Source organism: Schistocerca cancellata, unplaced genomic scaffold (genome assembly GCF_023864275.1).
Source record: "Schistocerca cancellata isolate TAMUIC-IGC-003103 unplaced genomic scaffold, iqSchCanc2.1 HiC_scaffold_705, whole genome shotgun sequence".
Classification (NCBI taxonomy): Eukaryota; Metazoa; Arthropoda; class Insecta; order Orthoptera; family Acrididae; genus Schistocerca; species Schistocerca cancellata.
Window position 1 is genome coordinate 318398 of NW_026046716.1, and position 17193 is coordinate 335590.

Sequence of the window (17193 nt, forward strand, 5' to 3'; positions counted from 1 at the left end):
AGCAGCAGTGCGTCTCACACACGCGGCGGTGCGCCCGCCAATTCGGCCGTCACTCTGCTGGGACGCCGGGCGCGACTCCCCGCGCCGTCCTCGAGGAACTGGCGGTTGCGGAAGGAAGCGCTTTCGTCAAATGCGGCCGAAAACTAACATTTTGTGTGTTGGGAGAAAAGCCGAACGCGAATTCTGCCGTGCTCCTACATTAGATGAGCGCCAACGGCCATACCATGATGAATACACCGGTTCTCGTCCGATCACCGAAGTTAAGCATCATCGGGCCCGGCTAGTACTTGGATGGGTGACCGCCTGGGAAACCCGGGTGCTGTTGGCTCCATTCCTGTTTTTTTTTTTTTTTTTGTTATGTCGCCAGCCCAATTTTCAAACTACCTTTCTGTTGTGACAAAGATGCTTCCTTAAGCCTTTTAAACTACTGTAATGGTACGAAAATGCAGTAATTAACTCAGTTTGAGGGAGAATGTGCTAACCAAGTTTGCCAAGAAGACTTTGAAAACGACAAAACAGTACGAATCGGCAGGTGATTTCTGAAATACGTCACCGCCTATTGTTGTGTAGGAGTGTAGAGTTCCAAATTTGATTTGTAACCACGAATTTATTCCTTAGTCGTCTCGTCTCGTCTCGTCTCGTCTCGTCCCGCAGACGTTTGTCGTGCTTGCGCTGTCATATGGACCACGACCCGAGCGGCAGCGAGCGGCAGTCGAGCAAAGTCGGGACAAGTCGGGACGGGGACCGGGACAGGGATAGGAATGGTGCGACTGCACTGCAAACTACGCAGACACCTGGTGTGAGGCGAGGCGAGGCGAGGAAGCCCACATCGCTACCAGTGGGCCCTCCAGCACGACACTGGCGCACCCCGCACAGGCCCTCCGCTGAACACCAGGGACAAGATGCGTCCTCCGCTAGTGTCGAAGGCTGCACGCGCCCAGCGAATGACAGGGGGTGCAACGAGCAGCAGTGCGTCTCACACACGCGGCAGTGCGCCCGCCAATTCGGTCGTCACTCTGCTGGGACGCCGGGCGCGCCTCCCCGCGCCGTCCTCGAGGAACTGGCGGTTGCGGAAGGAAGCGCTTTCGTCAAATGCGGCCGAAAACTAACATTTTGTGTGTTGGGAGAAAAGCCGAACGCGAATTCTGCCGTGCTCCTACATTAGATGAGGGCCAACGGCCATACCATGATGAATACACCGGTTCTCGTCCGATCACCGAAGTTAAGCATCATCGGGCCCGGCTAGTACTTGGATGGGTGACCGCCTGGGAAACCCGGGTGCTGTTGGCTCCCTCCCTGTTATGTTTTTTGTTATGTCGCCAGCCCAATTTTCAAACTACCTTTCTGTTGTGACAAAGATGCTTCCTTAAGCCTTTTAAACTACTGTAATGGTACGAAAATGCAGTAATTAACTCAGTTTGAGGGAGAATGTGCTAACCACGTTTGCCAAGAAGACTTTGAAAACGACAAAACAGTACGAATCGGCAGGTGAATTCTGAAATACGTACCGCCTATTGTTTTGTAGGAGTGTAGAGTTCCAAATTTGATTTGTAACCACGAATTTATTCCTTAGTCGTCTCGTCTCGTCTCGTCTCGTCTCGTCCCGCAGACGTTTGTCGTGCTTGCGCTGTCATATGGACCACGACCCGAGCGGCAGCGAGCGGCAGTCGAGCAAAGTCGGGACAAGTCGGGACGGGGACCGGGACAGGGATAGGAATGGTGCGAATGCACTGCAAACTACGCAGACACCTGGTGTGAGGCGAGGCGAGGCGAGGAAGCCCACATCGCTACCAGTGGGCCCTCCAGCACGACACTGGCGCACCCCGCACAGGCCCTCCGCTGAACACCAGGGACAAGATGCGTCCTCCGCTAGTGTCGAAGGCTGCACGCGCCCAGCGAATGACAGGGGGTGCAACGAGCAGCAGTGCGTCTCACACACGCGGCAGTGCGCCCGCCAATTCGGTCGTCACTCTGCTGGGACGCCGGGCGCGCCTCCCCGCGCCGTCCTCGAGGAACTGGCGGTTGCGGAAGGAAGCGCTTTCGTCAAATGCGGCCGAAAACTAACATTTTGTGTGTTGGGAGAAAAGCCGAACGCGAATTCTGCCGTGCTCCTACATTAGATGAGGGCCAACGGCCATACCATGATGAATACACCGGTTCTCGTCCGATCACCGAAGTTAAGCATCATCGGGCCCGGCTAGTACTTGGATGGGTGACCGCCTGGGAAACCCGGGTGCTGTTGGCTCCCTCCCTGTTATGTTTTTTGTTATGTCGCCAGCCCAATTTTCAAACTACCTTTCTGTTGTGACAAAGATGCTTCCTTAAGCCTTTTAAACTACTGTAATGGTACGAAAATGCAGTAATTAACTCAGTTTGAGGGAGAATGTGCTAACCACGTTTGCCAAGAAGACTTTGAAAACGACAAAACAGTACGAATCGGCAGGTGAATTCTGAAATACGTACCGCCTATTGTTTTGTAGGAGTGTAGAGTTCCAAATTTGATTTGTAACCACGAATTTATTCCTTAGTCGTCTCGTCTCGTCTCGTCTCGTCTCGTCCCGCAGACGTTTGTCGTGCTTGCGCTGTCATATGGACCACGACCCGAGCGGCAGCGAGCGGCAGTCGAGCAAAGTCGGGACAAGTCGGGACGGGGACAGGGCAGGGATAGGAATGGTGCGAATGCACTGCAAACTACGCAGACACCTGGTGTGAGGCGAGGCGAGGCGAGGAAGCCCACATCGCTATCAGTGGGCCCTCCAGCACGACACTGGCGCACCCCGCACAGGCCCTCCGCTGAACACCAGGTACAAGATGCGTCCTCCGCTAGTGTCGAAGGCTGCACGCGCCCAGCGAATGACAGGGGGTGCAACGAGCAGCAGTGCGTCTCACACACGCGGCGGTGCGCCCGCCAATTCGGCCGTCACTCTGCTGGGACGCCGGGCGCGCCTCCCCGCGCCGTCCTCGGGGAACTGGCGGTTGCGGAAGGAAGCGCTTTCGTCAAATGCGGCCGAAAACTAACATTTTGTGTGTTGGGAGAAAAGCCGAACGCGAATTCTGCCGTGCTCCTACATTAGATGAGCGCCAACGGCCATACCATGATGAATACACCGGTTCTCGTCCGATCACCGAAGTTAAGCATCATCGGGCCCGGCTAGTACTTGGATGGGTGACCGCCTGGGAAACCCGGGAGCTGTTGGCTCCCTTCCTGTTATGTTTTTTGTTATGTCGCCAGCCCAATTTTCAAACTACCTTTCTGTTGTGACAAAGATGCTTCCTTAAGCCTTTTAAACTACTGTAATGGTACGAAAATGCAGTAATTAACTCAGTTTGAGGGAGAATGTGCTAACCACGTTTGCCAAGAAGACTTTGAAAACGACAAAACAGTACGAATCGGCAGGTGAATTCTGAAATACGTACCGCCTATTGTTGTGTAGGAGTGTAGAGTTCCAAATTTGATTTGTAACCACGAATTTATTCCTTAGTCGTCTCGTCTCGTCTCGTCTCGTCTCGTCCCGCAGACGTTTGTCGTGCTTGCGCTGTCATATGGACCACGACCCGAGCGGCAGCGAGCGGCAGTCGAGCAAAGTCGGGACGGGGACAGGGACAGGGATAGGAATGGTGCGAATGCACTGCAAACTACGCAGACACCTGGTGTGAGGCGAGGCGAGGCGAGGAAGCCCACATCGCTACCAGTGGGCCCTCCAGCACGACACTGGCGCACCCCGCACAGGCCCTCCGCTGAGCACCAGGGACTAGATGCGTCCTCCGCTAGTGTCGAAGGCTGCACGCGCCCAGCGAATGACAGGGGGTGCAACGAGCAGCAGTGCGTCTCACACACGCGGCGGTGCGCCCGCCAATTCGGCCGTCACTCTGCTGGGACGCCGGGCGCGCCTCCCCGCGCCGTCCTCGAGGAACTGGCGGTTGCGGAAGGAAGCGCTTTCGTCAAATGCGGCCGAAAACTAACATTTTGTGTGTTGGGAGAAAAGCGGAACGCGAATTCTGCCGTGCTCCTACATTAGATGAGCGCCAACGGCCATACCATGATGAATACACCGGTTCTCGTCCGATCAACGAAGTTAAGCATCATCGGGCCCGGCTAGTACTTGGATGGGTGACCGCCTGGGAAACCCGGGTGCTGTTGGCTCCATTCCTGTTTTTTTTTTTTTTTGTTATGTCGCCAGCCCAATTTTCAAACTACCTTTCTGTTGTGACAAAGATGCTTCCTTAAGCCTTTTAAACTACTGTAATGGTACGAAAATGCAGTAATTAACTCAGTTTGAGGGAGAATGAGCTAACCAAGTTTGCCAAGAAGACTTTGAAAACGACAAAACAGTACGAATCGGCAGGTGATTTCTGAAATACGTCACCGCCTATTGTTGTGTAGGAGTGTAGAGTTCCAAATTTGATTTGTAACCACGAATTTATTCCTTAGTCGTCTCGTCTCGTCTCGTCTCGTCTCGTCCCGCAGACGTTTGTCGTGCTTGCGCTATCATATGGACCACGACCCGAGCGGCAGCGAGCGGCAGTCGAGCAAAGTCGGGACAAGTCGGGACGGGGACAGGGACAGGGATAGGAATAGTGCGAATGCACTGCAAACTACGCAGACACCTGGTGTGAGGCGAGGCGAGGCGAGGAAGCCCACATCGCTACCAGTGGGCCCTCCAGCACGACACTGGCGCACCCCGCACAGGCCCTCCGCTGAACACCAGGGACTAGATGCGTCCTCCGCTAGTGTCGAAGGCTGCACGCGCCCAGCGAATGACAGGGGGTGCAACGAGCAGCAGTGCGTCTCACACACGCGGCGGTGCGCCCGCCAATTCGGCCGTCACTCTGCTGGGACGCCGGGCGCGCCTCCCCGCGCCGTCCTCGAGGAACTGGCGGTTGCGGAAGGAAGCGCTTTCGTCAAATGCGGCCGAAAACTAACATTTTGTGTGTTGGGAGAAAAGCCGAACGCGAATTCTGCCGTGCTCCTACATTAGATGAGCGCCAACGGCCATACAATGATGAATACACCGGTTCTCGTCCGATCACCGAAGTTAAGCGTCATCGGGCCCGGCTAGTACTTGGATGGGTGACCGCCTGGGAAACCCGGGTGCTGTTGGCTCCATTCCTGTTTTTTTTTTTTTTTTGTTATGTCGCCAGCCCAATTTTCAAACTACCTTTCTGTTGTGACAAAGATGCTTCCTTAAGCCTTTTAAACTACTGTAATGGTACGAAAATGCAGTAATTAACTCAGTTTGAGGGAGAATGAGCTAACCAAGTTTGCCAAGAAGACTTTGAAAACGACAAAACAGTACGAATCGGCAGGTGATTTCTGAAATACGTCACCGCCTATTGTTGTGTAGGAGTGTAGAGTTCCAAATTTGATTTGTAACCACGAATTTATTCCTTAGTCGTCTCGTCTCGTCTCGTCTCGTCTCGTCCCGCAGACGTTTGTCGTGCTTGCGCTGTCATATGGACCACGACCCGAGCGGCAGCGAGCGGCAGTCGAGCAAAGTCGGGACAAGTCGGGACGGGGACAGGGACAGGGATAGGAATAGTGCGAATGCACTGCAAACTACGCAGACACCTGGTGTGAGGCGAGGCGAGGCGAGGAAGCCCACATCGCTACCAGTGGGCCCTCCAGCACGACACTGGCGCACCCCGCACAGGCCCTCCGCTGAGCACCAGGGACAAGATGCGTCCTCCGCTAGTGTCGAAGGCTGCACGCGCCCAGCGAATGACAGGGGGTGCAACGAGCAGCAGTGCGTCTCACACACGCGGCGGTGCGCCCGCCAATTCGGTCGTCACTCTGCTGGGACGCCGGGCGCGCCTCCCCGCGCCGCCCTCGAGGAACTGGCGGTTGCGGAAGGAAGCGCTTTCGTCAAATGCGGCCGAAAACTAACATTTTGTGTGTTGGGAGAAAAGCCGAACGCGAATTCTGCCGTGCTCCTACATTAGATGAGGGCCAACGGCCATACCATGATGAATACACCGGTTCTCGTCCGATCACCGAAGTTAAGCATCATCGGGCCCGGCTAGTACTTGGATGGGTGACCGCCTGGGAAACCCGGGTGCTGTTGGCTCCCTTCCTGTTTTTTTTTTTTTTGTTATGTCGCCGGCCCAATTTTCAAACTACCTTTCTGTTGTGACAAAGATGCTTCCTTAAGCCTTTTAAACTACTGTAATGGTACGAAAATGCAGTAATTAACTCAGTTTGAGGGAGAATGTGCTAACCAAGTTTGCCAAGAAGACTTTGAAAACGACAAAACAGTACGAATCGGCAGGTGAATTCTGAAATACGTACCGCCTATTGTTGTGTAGGAGTGTAGAGTTCCAAATTTGATTTGTAACCACGAATTTATTCCTTAGTCGTCTCGTCTCGTCTCGTCTCGTCTCGTCCCGCAGACGTTTGTCGTGCTTGCGCTGTCATATGGACCACGACCCGAGCGGCAGCGAGCGGCAGTCGAGCAAAGTCGGGACAAGTCGGGACGGGGACAGGGACAGGGATAGGAATAGTGCGAATGCACTGCAAACTACGCAGACACCTGGTGTGAGGCGAGGCGAGGCGAGGAAGCCCACATCGCTACCAGTGGGCCCTCCAGCACGACACTGGCGCACCCCGCACAGGCCCTCCGCTGAACACCAGGGACAAGATGCGTCCTCCGCTAGTGTCGAAGGCTGCACGCGCCCAGCGAATGACAGGGGGTGCAACGAGCAGCAGTGCGTCTCACACACGCGGCGGTGCGCCCGCCAATTCGGTCGTCACTCTGCTGGGACGCCGGGCGCGCCTCCCCGCGCCGCCCTCGAGGAACTGGCGGTTGCGGAAGGAAGCGCTTTCGTCAAATGCGGCCGAAAACTAACATTTTGTGTGTTGGGAGAAAAGCCGAACGCGAATTCTGCCGTGCTCCTACATTAGATGAGGGCCAACGGCCATACCATGATGAATACACCGGTTCTCGTCCGATCACCGAAGTTAAGCATCATCGGGCCCGGCTAGTACTTGGATGGGTGACCGCCTGGGAAACCCGGGTGCTGTTGGCTCCCTTCCTGTTTTTTTTTTTTTGTTATGTCGCCGGCCCAATTTTCAAACTACCTTTCTGTTGTGACAAAGATGCTTCCTTAAGCCTTTTAAACTACTGTAATGGTACGAAAATGCAGTAATTAACTCAGTTTGAGGGAGAATGTGCTAACCAAGTTTGCCAAGAAGACTTTGAAAACGACAAAACAGTACGAATCGGCAGGTGAATTCTGAAATACGTACCGCCTATTGTTGTGTAGGAGTGTAGAGTTCCAAATTTGATTTGTAACCACGAATTTATTCCTTAGTCGTCTCGTCTCGTCTCGTCTCGTCTCGTCCCGCAGACGTTTGTCGTGCTTGCGCTGTCATATGGACCACGACCCGAGCGGCAGCGAGCGGCAGTCGAGCAAATTCGGGACAAGTCGGGACGGGGACAGGGACAGGGATAGGAATGGTGCGAATGCACTGCAAACTACGCAGACACCTGGTGTGAGGCGAGGCGAGGCGAGGAAGCCCACATCGCTACCAGTGGGCCCTCCAGCACGACACTGGCGCACCCCGCACAGGCCCTCCGCTGAGCACCAGGGACAAGATGCGTCCTCCGCTAGTGTCGAAGGCTGCACGCGCCCAGCGAATGACAGGGGGTGCAACGAGCAGCAGTGCGTCTCACACACGCGGCGGTGCGCCCGCCAATTCGGCCGTCACTCTGCTGGGACGCCGGGCGCGCCTCCCCGCGCCGTCCTCGAGGAACTGGCGGTTGCGGAAGGAAGCGCTTTCGTCAAATGCGGCCGAAAACTAACATTTTGTGTGTTGGGAGAAAAGCGGAACGCGAATTCTGCCGTGCTCCTACATTAGATGAGCGCCAACGGCCATACCATGATGAATACACCGGTTCTCGTCCGATCACCGAAGTTAAGCATCATCGGGCCCGGCTAGTACTTGGATGGGTGACCGCCTGGGAAACCCGGGTGCTGTTGGCGCCCTTCCTGTTTTTTTTTTTTGTTATGTCGCCAGCCCAATTTTCAAACTACCTTTCTGTTGTGACAAAGATGCTTCCTTAAGCCTTTTAAACTACTGTAATGGTACGAAAATGCAGTAATTAACTCAGTTTGAGGGAGAATGTGCTAACCACGTTTGCCAAGAAGACTTTGAAAACGACAAAACAGTACGAATCGGCAGGTGAATTCTGAAATACGTACCGCCTATTGTTGTGTAGGTGTGTAGAGTTCCAAATTTGATTTGTAACCACGAATTTATTCCTTAGTCGTCTCGTCTCGTCTCGTCTCGTCTCGTCCCGCAGACGTTTGTCGTGCTTGCGCTGTCATATGGACCACGACCCGAGCGGCAGCGAGCGGCAGTCGAGCAAAGTCGGGACAAGTCGGGACGGGGACAGGGACAGGGATAGGAATGGTGCGAATGCACTGCAAACTACGCAGACACCTGGTGTGAGGCGAGGCGAGGCGAGGAAGCCCACATCGCTACCAGTGGGCCCTCCAGCACGACACTGGCGCACCCCGCACAGGCCCTCCGCTGAGCACCAGGGACAAGATGCGTCCTCCGCTAGTGTCGAAGGCTGCACGCGCCCAGCGAATGACAGGGGGTGCAACGAGCAGCAGTGCGTCTCACACACGCGGCGGTGCGCCCGCCAATTCGGCCGTCACTCTGCTGGGACGCCGGGCGCGCCTCCCCGCGCCGTCCTCAAGGAACTGGCGGTTGCGGAAGGAAGCGCTTTCGTCAAATGCGGCCGAAAACTAACATTTTGTGTGTTGGGAGAAAAGCGGAACGCGAATTCTGCCGTGCTCCTACATTAGATGAGCGCCAACGGCCATACCATGATGAATACACCGGTTCTCGTCCGATCACCGAAGTTAAGCATCATCGGGCCCGGCTAGTACTTGGATGGGTGACCGCCTGGGAAACCCGGGTGCTGTTGGCTCCCTTCATGTTTTTTTTTTTTTGTTATGTCGCCAGCCCAATTTTCAAACTACCTTTCTGTTGTGACAAAGATGCTTCCTTAAGCCTTTTAAACTACTGTAATGGTACGAAAATGCAGTAATTAACTCAGTTTGAGGGAGAATGTGCTAACCAAGTTTGCCAAGAAGACTTTGAAAACGACAAAACAGTACGAATCGGCAGGTGATTTCTGAAATACGTCACCGCCTATTGTTGTGTAGGAGTGTAGAGTTCCAAATTTGATTTGTAACCACGAATTTATTCCTTAGTCGTCTCGTCTCGTCTCGTCTCGTCTCGTCCCGCAGACGTTTGTCGTGCTTGCGCTGTCATATGGACCACGACCCGAGCGGCAGCGAGCGGCAGTCGAGCAAAGTCGGGACGAGTCGGGACGGGGACAGGGACAGGGATAGGAATGGTGCGAATGCACTGCAAACTACGCAGACACCTGGTGTGAGGCGAGGCGAGGCGAGGAAGCCCACATCGCTACCAGTGGGCCCTCCAGCACGACACTGGCCCACCCCGCACAGGCCCTCCGCTGAGCACCAGGGACAAGATGCGTCCTCCGCTAGTGTCGAAGGCTGCACGCGCCCAGCGAATGACAGGGGGTGCAACGAGCAGCAGTGCGTCTCACACACGCGGCGGTGCGCCCGCCAATTCGGCCGTCATTCTGCTGGGACGCCGGGCGCGCCTCCCCGCGCCGTCCTCGAGGAACTGGCGGTTGCGGAAGGAAGCGCTTTCGTCAAATGCGGCCGAAAACTAACATTTTGTGTGTTGGGAGAAAAGCCGAACGCGAATTCTGCCGTGCTCCTACATTAGATGAGCGCCAACGGCCATACCATGATGAATACACCGGTTCTCGTCCGATCACCGAAGTTAAGCATCATCGGGCCCGGCTAGTACTTGGATGGGTGACCGCCTGGGAAACCCGGGTGCTGTTGGCTCCCTTCCTGTTATGTTTTTTGTTATGTCGCCAGCCCAATTTTCAAACTACCTTTCTGTTGTGACAAAGATGCTTCCTTAAGCCTTTTAAACTACTGTAATGGTACGAAAATGCAGTAATTAACTCAGTTTGAGGGAGAATGTGCTAACCAAGTTTGCCAAGAAGACTTTGAAAACGACAAAACAGTACGAATCGGCAGGTGATTTCTGAAATACGTCACCGCCTATTGTTGTGTAGGAGTGTAGAGTTCCAAATTTGATTTGTAACCACGAATTTATTCCTTAGTCGTCTCGTCTCGTCTCGTCTCGTCTCGTCCCGCAGACGTTTGTCGTGCTTGCGCTGTCATATGGACCACGAGCCGAGCGGCAGCGAGCGGCAGTCGAGCAAAGTCGGGACAAGTAGGGACGGGGACAGGGACAGGGATAGGAATGGTGCGAATGCACTGCAAACTACGCAGACACCTGGTGTGAGGCGAGGCGAGGCGAGGAAGCCCACATCGCTACCAGTGGGCCCTCCAGCACGACACTGGCGCACCCCGCACAGGCCCTCCGCTGAGCACCAGGGACTAGATGCGTCCTCCGCTAGTGTCGAAGGCTGCACGCGCCCAGCGAATGACAGGGGGTGCAACGAGCAGCAGTGCGTCTCACACACGCGGCGGTGCGCCCGCCAATTCGGCCGTCACTCTGCTGGGACGCCGGGCGCGCCTCCCCGCGCCGTCCTCGAGGAACTGGCGGTTGCGGAAGGAAGCGCTTTCGTCAAATGCGGCCGAAAACTAACATTTTGTGTGTTGGGAGAAAAGCCGAACGCGAATTCTGCCGTGCTCCTACATTAGATGAGCGCCAACGGCCATACCATGATGAATACACCGGTTCTCGTCCGATCACCGAAGTTAAGCATCATCGGGCCCGGCTAGTACTTGGATGGGTGACCGCCTGGGAAACCCGGGTGCTGTTGGCTCCATTCCTGTTTTTTTTTTTTTTTTGTTATGTCGCCAGCCCAATTTTCAAACTACCTTTCTGTTGTGACAAAGATGCTTCCTTAAGCCTTTTAAACTACTGTAATGGTACGAAAATGCAGTAATTAACTCAGTTTGAGGGAGAATGAGCTAACCAAGTTTGCCAAGAAGACTTTGAAAACGACAAAACAGTACGAATCGGCAGGTGATTTCTGAAATACGTCACCGCCTATTGTTGTGTAGGAGTGTAGAGTTCCAAATTTGATTTGTAACCACGAATTTATTCCTTAGTCGTCTCGTCTCGTCTCGTCTCGTCTCGTCCCGCAGACGTTTGTCGTGCTTGCGCTGTCATATGGACCACGACCCGAGCGGCAGCGAGCGGCAGTCGAGCAAAGTCGGGACAAGTCGGGACGGGGACAGGGACAGGGATAGGAATAGTGCGAATGCACTGCAAACTACGCAGACACCTGGTGTGAGGCGAGGCGAGGCGAGGAAGCCCACATCGCTACCAGTGGGCCCTCCAGCACGACACTGGCGCACCCCGCACAGGCCCTCCGCAGAACACCAGGGACAAGATGCGTCCTCCGCTAGTGTCGAAGGCTGCACGCGCCCAGCGAATGACAGGGGGTGCAACGAGCAGCAGTGCGTCTCACACACGCGGCGGTGCGCCCGCCAATTCGGTCGTCACTCTGCTGGGACGCCGGGCGCGCCTCCCCGCGCCGCCCTCGAGGAACTGGCGGTTGCGGAAGGAAGCGCTTTCGTCAAATGCGGCCGAAAACTAACATTTTGTGTGTTGGGAGAAAAGCCGAACGCGAATTCTGCCGTGCTCCTACATTAGATGAGGGCCAACGGCCATACCATGATGAATACACCGGTTCTCGTCCGATCACCGAAGTTAAGCATCATCGGGCCCGGCTAGTACTTGGATGGGTGACCGCCTGGGAAACCCGGGTGCTGTTGGCTCCCTTCCTGTTTTTTTTTTTTTGTTATGTCGCCGGCCCAATTTTCAAACTACCTTTCTGTTGTGACAAAGATGCTTCCTTAAGCCTTTTAAACTACTGTAATGGTACGAAAATGCAGTAATTAACTCAGTTTGAGGGAGAATGTGCTAACCAAGTTTGCCAAGAAGACTTTGAAAACGACAAAACAGTACGAATCGGCAGGTGAATTCTGAAATACGTACCGCCTATTGTTGTGTAGGAGTGTAGAGTTCCAAATTTGATTTGTAACCACGAATTTATTCCTTAGTCGTCTCGTCTCGTCTCGTCTCGTCTCGTCCCGCAGACGTTTGTCGTGCTTGCGCTGTCATATGGACCACGACCCGAGCGGCAGCGAGCGGCAGTCGAGCAAAGTCGGGACAAGTCGGGACGGGGACAGGGACAGGGATAGGAATAGTGCGAATGCACTGCAAACTACGCAGACACCTGGTGTGAGGCGAGGCGAGGCGAGGTAGCCCACATTGCTACCAGTGGCCCCTCCAGCACGACACTGGCGCACCCCGCACAGGCCCTCCGCTGAACACCAGGGACAAGATGCGTCCTCCGCTAGTGTCGAAGGCTGCACGCGCCCAGCGAATGACAGGGGGTGCAACGAGCAGCAGTGCGTCTCACACACGCGGCGGTGCGCCCGCCAATTCGGTCGTCACTCTGCTGGGACGCCGGGCGCGCCTCCCCGCGCCGCCCTCGAGGAACTGGCGGTTGCGGAAGGAAGCGCTTTCGTCAAATGCGGCCGAAAACTAACATTTTGTGTGTTGGGAGAAAAGCGGAACGCGAATTCTGCCGTGCTCCTACATTAGATGAGGGCCAACGGCCATACCATGATGAATACACCGGTTCTCGTCCGATCACCGAAGTTAAGCATCATCGGGCCCGGCTAGTACTTGGATGGGTGACCGCCTGGGAAACCCGGGTGCTGTTGGCTCCCTTCCTGTTTTTTTTTTTGTTATGTCGCCAGCCCAATTTTCAAACTACCTTTCTGTTGTGACAAAGATGCTTCCTTAAGCCTTTTAAACTACTGTAATGGTACGAAAATGCAGTAATTAACTCAGTTTGAGGGAGAATGTGCTAACCACGTTTGCCAAGAAGACTTTGAAAACGACAAAACAGTACGAATCGGCAGGTGAATTCTGAAATACGTACCGCCTATTGTTGTGTAGGAGTGTAGAGTTCCAAATTTGATTTGTAACCACGAATTTAATCCTTAGTCGTCTCGTCTCGTCTCGTCTCGTCTCGTCCCGCAGACGTTTGTCGTGCTTGCGCTGTCATATGGACCACGACCCGAGCGGCAGCGAGCGGCAGTCGAGCAAATTCGGGACAAGTCGGGACGGGGACAGGGACAGGGATAGGAATGGTGCGAATGCACTGCAAACTACGCAGACACCTGGTGTGAGGCGAGGCGAGGCGAGGAAGCCCACATCGCTACCAGTGGGCCCTCCAGCACGACACTGGCGCACCCCGCACAGGCCCTCCGCTGAGCACCAGGGACAAGATGCGTCCTCCGCTAGTGTCGAAGGCTGCACGCGCCCAGCGAATGACAGGGGGTGCAACGAGCAGCAGTGCGTCTCACACACGCGGCGGTGCGCCCGCCAATTCGGCCGTCACTCTGCTGGGACGCCGGGCGCGCCTCCCCGCGCCGTCCTCGAGGAACTGGCGGTTGCGGAAGGAAGCGCTTTCGTCAAATGCGGCCGAAAACTAACATTTTGTGTGTTGGGAGAAAAGCGGAACGCGAATTCTGCCGTGCTCCTACATTAGATGAGCGCCAACGGCCATACCATGATGAATACACCGGTTCTCGTCCGATCACCGAAGTTAAGCATCATCGGGCCCGGCTAGTACTTGGATGGGTGACCGCCTGGGAAACCCGGGTGCTGTTGGCTCCCTTCCTGTTTTTTTTTTTTGTTATGTCGCCAGCCCAATTTTCAAACTACCTTTCTGTTGTGACAAAGATGCTTCCTTAAGCCTTTTAAACTACTGTAATGGTACGAAAATGCAGTAATTAACTCAGTTTGAGGGAGAATGTGCTAACCACGTTTGCCAAGAAGACTTTGAAAACGACAAAACAGTACGAATCGGCAGGTGAATTCTGAAATACGTACCGCCTATTGTTGTGTAGGTGTGTAGAGTTCCAAATTTGATTTGTAACCACGAATTTATTCCTTAGTCGTCTCGTCTCGTCTCGTCTCGTCTCGTCCCGCAGACGTTTGTCGTGCTTGCGCTGTCATATGGACCACGACCCGAGCGGCAGCGAGCGGCAGTCGAGCAAAGTCGGGACAAGTCGGGACGGGGACAGGGACAGGGATAGGAATGGTGCGAATGCACTGCAAACTACGCAGACACCTGGTGTGAGGCGAGGCGAGGCGAGGAAGCCCACATCGCTACCAGTGGGCCCTCCAGCACGACACTGGCGCACCCCGCACAGGCCCTCCGCTGAGCACCAGGGACAAGATGCGTCCTCCGCTAGTGTCGAAGGCTGCACGCGCCCAGCGAATGACAGGGGGTGCAACGAGCAGCAGTGCGTCTCACACACGCGGCGGTGCGCCCGCCAATTCGGCCGTCACTCTGCTGGGACGCCGGGCGCGCCTCCCCGCGCCGTCCTCAAGGAACTGGCGGTTGCGGAAGGAAGCGCTTTCGTCAAATGCGGCCGAAAACTAACATTTTGTGTGTTGGGAGAAAAGCGGAACGCGAATTCTGCCGTGCTCCTACATTAGATGAGCGCCAACGGCCATACCATGATGAATACACCGGTTCTCGTCCGATCACCGAAGTTAAGCATCATCGGGCCCGGCTAGTACTTGGATGGGTGACCGCCTGGGAAACCCGGGTGCTGTTGGCTCCCTTCATGTTTTTTTTTTTTTTGTTATGTCGCCAGCCCAATTTTCAAACTACCTTTCTGTTGTGACAAAGATGCTTCCTTAAGCCTTTTAAACTACTGTAATGGTACGAAAATGCAGTAATTAACTCAGTTTGAGGGAGAATGTGCTAACCAAGTTTGCCAAGAAGACTTTGAAAACGACAAAACAGTACGAATCGGCAGGTGATTTCTGAAATACGTCACCGCCTATTGTTGTGTAGGAGTGTAGAGTTCCAAATTTGATTTGTAACCACGAATTTATTCCTTAGTCGTCTCGTCTCGTCTCGTCTCGTCTCGTCCCGCAGACGTTTGTCGTGCTTGCGCTGTCATATGGACCACGACCCGAGCGGCAGCGAGCGGCAGTCGAGCAAAGTCGGGACGAGTCGGGACGGGGACAGGGACAGGGATAGGAATGGTGCGAATGCACTGCAAACTACGCAGACACCTGGTGTGAGGCGAGGCGAGGCGAGGAAGCCCACATCGCTACCAGTGGGCCCTCCAGCACGACACTGGCCCACCCCGCACAGGCCCTCCGCTGAGCACCAGGGACAAGATGCGTCCTCCGCTAGTGTCGAAGGCTGCACGCGCCCAGCGAATGACAGGGGGTGCAACGAGCAGCAGTGCGTCTCACACACGCGGCGGTGCGCCCGCCAATTCGGCCGTCATTCTGCTGGGACGCCGGGCGCGCCTCCCCGCGCCGTCCTCGAGGAACTGGCGGTTGCGGAAGGAAGCGCTTTCGTCAAATGCGGCCGAAAACTAACATTTTGTGTGTTGGGAGAAAAGCCGAACGCGAATTCTGCCGTGCTCCTACATTAGATGAGCGCCAACGGCCATACCATGATGAATACACCGGTTCTCGTCCGATCACCGAAGTTAAGCATCATCGGGCCCGGCTAGTACTTGGATGGGTGACCGCCTGGGAAACCCGGGTGCTGTTGGCTCCCTTCCTGTTTTTTTTTTTTTGTTATGTCGCCAGCCCAATTTTCAAACTACCTTTCTGTTGTGACAAAGATGCTTCCTTAAGCCTTTTAAACTACTGTAATGGTACGAAAATGCAGTAATTAACTCAGTTTGAGGGAGAATGTGCTAACCAAGTTTGCCAAGAAGACTTTGAAAACGACAAAACAGTACGAATCGGCAGGTGATTTCTGAAATACGTCACCGCCTATTGTTGTGTAGGAGTGTAGAGTTCCAAATTTGATTTGTAACCACGAATTTATTCCTTAGTCGTCTCGTCTCGTCTCGTCTCGTCTCGTCCCGCAGACGTTTGTCGTGCTTGCGCTGTCATATGGACCACGAGCCGAGCGGCAGCGAGCGGCAGTCGAGCAAAGTCGGGACAAGTAGGGACGGGGACAGGGACAGGGATAGGAATGGTGCGAATGCACTGCAAACTACGCAGACACCTGGTGTGAGGCGAGGCGAGGCGAGGAAGCCCACATCGCTACCAGTGGGCCCTCCAGCACGACACTGGCGCACCCCGCACAGGCCCTCCGCTGAACACCAGGGACAAGATGCGTCCTCCGCTAGTGTCGAAGGCTGTACGCGCCCAGCGAATGACAGGGGGTGCAACGAGCAGCAGTGCGTCTCACACACGCGGCAGTGCGCCCGCCAATTCGGTCGTCACTCTGCTGGGACGCCGGGCGCGCCTCCCCGCGCCGTCCTCGAGGAACTGGCGGTTGCGGAAGGAAGCGCTTTCGTCAAATGCGGCCGAAAACTAACATTTTGTGTGTTGGGAGAAAAGCCGAACGAGAATTCTGCCGTGCTCCTACATTAGATGAGCGCCAACGGCCATACCATGATGAATACACAGGTTCTCGTCCGATCACCGAAGTTAAGCATCATCGGGCCCGGCTAGTACTTGGATGGGTGACCGCCTGGGAAACCTGGGTGCTGTTGGCTCCCTTCCTGTTTTTTTTTTTTGTTATGTCGCCAGCCCAATTTTCAAACTACCTTTCTGTTGTGACAAAGATGCTTCCTTAAGCCTTTTAAACTACTGTAATGGTACGAAAATGCAGTAATTAACTCAGTTTGAGGGAGAATGTGCTAACCACGTTTGCCAAGAAGACTTTGAAAACGACAAAACAGTACGAATCGGCAGGTGATTTCTGAAATACGTACCGCCTATTGTTGTGTAGGAGTGTAGAGTTCCAAATTTGATTTGTAACCACGAATTTATTCCTTAGTCGTCTCGTCTCGTCTCGTCTCGTCTCGTCCCGCAGACGTTTGTCGTGCTTGCGCTGTCATATGGACCACGACCCGAGCGGCAGCGAGCGGCAGTCGAGCAAAGTCGGGACAAGTCGGGACGGGGACAGGGACAGGGATAGGAATGGTGCGAATGCACTGCAAACTACGCAGACACCTGGTGTGAGGCGAGGCGAGGCGAGGAAGCCCACATCGCTACCAGTGGGCCCTCCAGCACGACACTGGCGCACCCCGCACAGGCCCTCCGCTGAGCACCAGGGACAAGATGCGTCCTCCGCTAGTGTCGAAGGCTGC

General features: G+C 54.8%; 18 non-coding genes across 18 annotated transcripts; all 18 read left to right on the forward strand.

The window, feature by feature from the left end:
* Positions 1–209: 209 nt before the first annotated feature.
* Positions 210–328, forward strand: LOC126140530 (5S ribosomal RNA). The gene has a single exon (XR_007529078.1). It is a non-coding gene; the product is annotated as a 5S ribosomal RNA (ribosomal RNA).
* An 843-nt stretch (positions 329–1171) lies between these two features.
* Positions 1172–1290, forward strand: LOC126140531 (5S ribosomal RNA). The gene has a single exon (XR_007529079.1). It is a non-coding gene; the product is annotated as a 5S ribosomal RNA (ribosomal RNA).
* Positions 1291–2126: 836 nt separating this feature from the next.
* LOC126140532 (5S ribosomal RNA) lies at positions 2127–2245 on the forward strand. The gene has a single exon (XR_007529080.1). It is a non-coding gene; the product is annotated as a 5S ribosomal RNA (ribosomal RNA).
* Positions 2246–3080: 835 nt separating this feature from the next.
* Positions 3081–3199, forward strand: LOC126140841 (5S ribosomal RNA). The gene has a single exon (XR_007529359.1). It is a non-coding gene; the product is annotated as a 5S ribosomal RNA (ribosomal RNA).
* Positions 3200–4025: 826 nt separating this feature from the next.
* LOC126140330 (5S ribosomal RNA) lies at positions 4026–4144 on the forward strand. Its single transcript, XR_007528897.1, has one exon. It is a non-coding gene; the product is annotated as a 5S ribosomal RNA (ribosomal RNA).
* An 841-nt stretch (positions 4145–4985) lies between these two features.
* Positions 4986–5104, forward strand: LOC126140340 (5S ribosomal RNA). The gene has a single exon (XR_007528906.1). It is a non-coding gene; the product is annotated as a 5S ribosomal RNA (ribosomal RNA).
* An 842-nt stretch (positions 5105–5946) lies between these two features.
* LOC126140533 (5S ribosomal RNA) lies at positions 5947–6065 on the forward strand. The gene has a single exon (XR_007529081.1). It is a non-coding gene; the product is annotated as a 5S ribosomal RNA (ribosomal RNA).
* An 839-nt stretch (positions 6066–6904) lies between these two features.
* LOC126140534 (5S ribosomal RNA) lies at positions 6905–7023 on the forward strand. The gene has a single exon (XR_007529082.1). It is a non-coding gene; the product is annotated as a 5S ribosomal RNA (ribosomal RNA).
* Positions 7024–7861: 838 nt separating this feature from the next.
* LOC126140763 (5S ribosomal RNA) lies at positions 7862–7980 on the forward strand. Its single transcript, XR_007529288.1, has one exon. It is a non-coding gene; the product is annotated as a 5S ribosomal RNA (ribosomal RNA).
* Positions 7981–8817: 837 nt separating this feature from the next.
* On the forward strand, positions 8818–8936 carry LOC126140535 (5S ribosomal RNA). Its single transcript, XR_007529083.1, has one exon. It is a non-coding gene; the product is annotated as a 5S ribosomal RNA (ribosomal RNA).
* Positions 8937–9775: 839 nt separating this feature from the next.
* LOC126140536 (5S ribosomal RNA) lies at positions 9776–9894 on the forward strand. The gene has a single exon (XR_007529084.1). It is a non-coding gene; the product is annotated as a 5S ribosomal RNA (ribosomal RNA).
* Positions 9895–10731: 837 nt separating this feature from the next.
* Positions 10732–10850, forward strand: LOC126140537 (5S ribosomal RNA). The gene has a single exon (XR_007529085.1). It is a non-coding gene; the product is annotated as a 5S ribosomal RNA (ribosomal RNA).
* An 842-nt stretch (positions 10851–11692) lies between these two features.
* Positions 11693–11811, forward strand: LOC126140539 (5S ribosomal RNA). Its single transcript, XR_007529086.1, has one exon. It is a non-coding gene; the product is annotated as a 5S ribosomal RNA (ribosomal RNA).
* Positions 11812–12649: 838 nt separating this feature from the next.
* On the forward strand, positions 12650–12768 carry LOC126140541 (5S ribosomal RNA). The gene has a single exon (XR_007529088.1). It is a non-coding gene; the product is annotated as a 5S ribosomal RNA (ribosomal RNA).
* An 836-nt stretch (positions 12769–13604) lies between these two features.
* On the forward strand, positions 13605–13723 carry LOC126140542 (5S ribosomal RNA). Its single transcript, XR_007529089.1, has one exon. It is a non-coding gene; the product is annotated as a 5S ribosomal RNA (ribosomal RNA).
* Positions 13724–14560: 837 nt separating this feature from the next.
* Positions 14561–14679, forward strand: LOC126140543 (5S ribosomal RNA). The gene has a single exon (XR_007529090.1). It is a non-coding gene; the product is annotated as a 5S ribosomal RNA (ribosomal RNA).
* An 840-nt stretch (positions 14680–15519) lies between these two features.
* LOC126140544 (5S ribosomal RNA) lies at positions 15520–15638 on the forward strand. The gene has a single exon (XR_007529091.1). It is a non-coding gene; the product is annotated as a 5S ribosomal RNA (ribosomal RNA).
* An 839-nt stretch (positions 15639–16477) lies between these two features.
* Positions 16478–16596, forward strand: LOC126140327 (5S ribosomal RNA). Its single transcript, XR_007528895.1, has one exon. It is a non-coding gene; the product is annotated as a 5S ribosomal RNA (ribosomal RNA).
* The last annotated feature ends 597 nt before the right edge of the window (positions 16597–17193 follow it).